The sequence below is a fragment of the Nematolebias whitei genome, chromosome 7 (genome assembly GCF_014905685.2).
Source record: "Nematolebias whitei isolate Nwh7 chromosome 7, NemWhi1, whole genome shotgun sequence".
NCBI classification, from domain to species: Eukaryota; Metazoa; Chordata; class Actinopteri; order Cyprinodontiformes; family Rivulidae; genus Nematolebias; species Nematolebias whitei.
The window spans coordinates 45,360,651-45,364,831 of NC_056504.1; the positions used below are offsets into that span (position 1 = coordinate 45,360,651).

At 35.4% G+C, this 4,181-nt stretch overlaps 1 protein-coding gene across 1 annotated transcript in view; it reads left to right on the forward strand.

The window, feature by feature from the left end:
* Positions 1 to 4,181, forward strand: part of LOC119412855 (ephrin type-B receptor 2) — a 169,036-nt gene that overhangs the window by 104,252 nt on the left and 60,603 nt on the right. The window lies entirely within an intron of this gene.

Here is a 4,181-nt window from a genome sequence, read left to right on the forward strand (position 1 = left end):
GATAGATAGATAGATAGATAGATAGATAGATAGATAGATAGATAGATAGACAGACAGATATACTTCTCTGACAAAAGGTAAATACTTTATGATGGCAATCAAATACAGCTAGCAAGGGACAGGCAAACTCAAACAACCCAAATAAAATTAAATCTCAAAACTAAACATTTCAAAAAATAAATAAATACAAGAAAGAAAGGCTGTGCAGCCTTTTCTTGCACATAATATTAGTTTTGCTGAGTAAATCTACACTTGAAGGCTGGCTTGTGCTTGAATGTAAAAAGTTTTAAATATCCCAATCATAGCTGCCAAGTAAAGTGGTGGCCTGTGCAAATTTGTAGTGAGTGAAGAAAATTGACTAATTAGCCTTTATGTAATTGATTTGTCCAAAACAAAACAAAAAAAAAATTCTGAACTATTCCTACATTTTTAACGCCTTTCTTCTCTCTACGACTACATCCTAAACCCTCAAAAAGGAGGGGCATGAAAGGTTGATCTCATACATTTGTCCTAATCAATAGGGGCTATTCAGGGCATACCCCTCAGGTCAATGAAATTAAGCGCCCAGCTCACACAGAAAGGAATGGGGCTGATACTGGGATAGATGTGGGGAGCTGCAAGATGTCCCCAATATACTTCCCCATTCCAGCTATTTGTTAGGCTGGTTTGACCCACAATGGCTACTATCTAAAAATAGTACCATAGTAAAACTCATCTATAGCAAAATATGGTACATCTGTTTTGTGTTTACATACACACATAGAAGTTTGGAGGCAGTACACTGACACAACATAACCAAACACAGACTGTGATTCCCAACAGAGGCATACACAGCACAAATACATAATGAGACATAGGTTATTCCATACTACTGCGGTTCACTGTTTCAAATTGTATATACAAGTAAAATAGTTTTGGTTTTAATCGTTTGTGGTATTTTTAATGAATGGCAGTACAAATGGAGGAACCACCTTTAGTGCAGCTAGGTTAACACAGCATCTGTGTTTTAATATGAAATGTTTGCCAAATAGCTACTGTATTTACTAATTTGGACTTTACCTACTGTTCTTGGGTGTGTTTTTTTTTAAATATATTTGGATATTGTTTGTATTAATGTAACAGAAACATTCACATCAGTTATAGACAGCTCACATATCTTAACTGAATCTCTTTTGTTTGCTTTTTCAAATCAACTTTGGCTTTTAACCTTTGTAAATTCAAACTGTTTCATCAAGAACACACCCTTTCACAGAGTGATTGTAATGAGTGAGATGTTCTGCTACATAGACTTTCCAGTCATAGACACCTTCCATCATTCTTTAGATACAGAAAATTAAAATAAAAAATTATTGCTTTCTACAGTAAAATTTGTTTTTACACTCAAATTTGTGTGTGTGTCTTTACATGTTCACAAAATATCAGGGTTTTCAGAAACAGTGCAGTAGCAGACTAGTTTGTGCATTTACACAAACACTTTGCACCCTACGACACAAAACAATAAAACACTTTAAACTTTTTGTTCCTATGTTTGTTTTTATCTTATCCTGATCATGTCCTAATTAAACATTCATCATCCGCTGACATGGTTAATGGTATAAAAATACAATTGTTAGTTTTTTCTCTAGCCTGTTCTGTTTTTAACACATTGTTGATGTTCTTGTAACCTATGGTGTGGCATGGGATTTCAACATTTATGTTGTAATTCAATAGAAAAAAAATACAGCAAAAACTGAAAATGTATAGATATTTGTTTCAATAACTAGAGAAATGAAAGAGTAGTGTAAAAAGTGCCTTAGCATGCAATAAAAGTTGTTTTGCTGGCCACCATTCTTTTGATGGGTTTTATAGCTAAACCCATTCTGTTTCCAGATATGAGTCATTCTTGGTTAGAGAGGATTAGTCATGTGACAATAAACTGAACACGTTTCATACAACTCTTTTACAATTGCAACATTTCAACTCTAATGCAGCCCACAAGCCTAAAGGCATAGTTTTCTCATTTGACATTGCTCAGCTCATTCCAGTAGCAGATATCTGACATATCTACACAGGACAGCCACAAATCATTGTTGACATTGATGCTGAGGTGCTGAAAAGGGTATTATAAAAATATAATGGTTGAGTGGATGCGTCTATGTCATGGCAGAAAGCTACTGTCATAAACTGACAGTCGTACGAGTCATTAAATTATAGTTTACACTATAGATGTTTAAATTGTGATAGTGGAGAGAAAAAAAAAATCACTATAAACAATGATATGTGCTGAAAACACACCAATTCAAAATCAAGTTCTGAGGCTATGATGAGGCAGCTTCAAATGAACAAGGTCTGCAAAAAAAAAAAAGACTGACAGATTAGCTTTTGGTTCCTGGAGGCAGCGGGATTATCCCAGAGAGGCTAGTGGGGAATCATGTCAGCTGCACTCTGACTAAAATCTCATGCACAGCACACATATGAAACGCCATGTGCAAACAATCTTTGCATGTCCTGGTCTAGCAGAAACACCAGGTAAGGGCAGTTGTAAACAAAAGGCCAGAAGAGGATGAACAACATTTGTGTAAAGTGTGTCTCTGTAATCCAGGTTTCTAAGAGCGGAATCACATGTTCTCAACAAACACTAACAATTGGGATAAATTACATGCAAAAATGGTTCATTATATATTTCAGCCAAGAACTCTGCCAAATACAAAAATAAAACAAAGGTGGGAGACACAGTTCATCTGAGAAGGCCAGAGGGTGTATCTGTCTATTGGTAAGTGTAGATCTTTCTCTTGAAAATAAAAATAAAAAACTTTATACATACAAGAGGAGGGCCATACCAGGTTTTATTAATAGGCTCCCTCTTTGGACTATAAAATTAAATACACACACGCATGTGTGATATATATATCTATATCTCTAGATCTCTATAGAGATCTCTATAGAGATCTCTATAGAGATCTATAGAGATCTAGAGATATATAGATATATATCACACATCGATCGATCGATAGATTCATATGTATATATAGCTGTATTCAATATAGCTGTATTCAGTTTAATGTTAATGTGTCATTTTTTTTTCAGTAAAAAGACAATATGAGGTATGTTTGTGTTTTTGGCATAGGTTTTTTTTTTTTTTTAGAATTTCTTTAGAAATATATAAAAAAAAAACTCACAGTAAAAAGAAAGAATGTGACCCATATTACAATAAAAACAAATTTTTTTTTAAAAAGCAACTCCAGAAGCCTCTGAAGAATTAAACTACCTTCTTATCAGCACACTAACAGGTTTTGGTCCATCAAGCTCAATTAGCTAGCACTTGGTGCAGTGTATTAGAGGACCATGCTCTCAGCACGAGACCTGCATCAACAGAACCAGGGAGATGACAGACAAGCCGGGCCCACAAAGACCTGATTGTGGAGAGACTGTGAATGGCTAAAGAAGAAGGAAGACTTATGTTCTCAGGGGTTTTGAGATGTGGAAGATAACAATCTCACAGCTGAATGAGAATGCTAGCAAGTCCCCTGAATGAATAACTTTCATTGAGACCAAAATAGTGAAATGAGCAAAACAGAAAAAAAAAGTCTATAAATTAGTTTTAAATGACTTATTATTCTAATGAAGTTGAGAGTGCACCATAACTAATATGTTGCTTCCTTTTGCATCTCCTAAGATTAACAGACAAGAGCAGACAGCTTGCAGCTTGCTTTTGACAGAGCTGCTGTTTTGCTTGGAAGGGAGAAAAGATAAATAAGAAGTGTTTAGGCATGTTTTGATAAAACGGTTTGAGTATTCCTGGATTGTAGGGGTTTTGAATAGCATAGCAGTGGTTTTGGAGATGCTCCACCTCTTGTAACTTTATGGACATACAAGACATGTCAGTACTGAGACTTCAGTGATAGTCAATCATTCAGTGATGGGAAGAATGCCTGCTGGCATGGTGTAGTGTACTCACAGATGGAATTAACACAATCTTTTGCCAACCTTATGTTGGACCTATTCCCTTCTGTCACACCTAAATATCAGTGAGATGCAATACTGTGAATGTTCCAAATTTAATCATGCTTATTTGTCCAGTTGAGATTTATAGTAGTCCCTCGTTTATGGCGGGAGATCCATACCCTGAAGCCCCATGATAAGTGAAAAACTGTGAAGTAGGGATAGAAGTACAAGTAGTAGTTTATTTTAGTGTGTGTGTA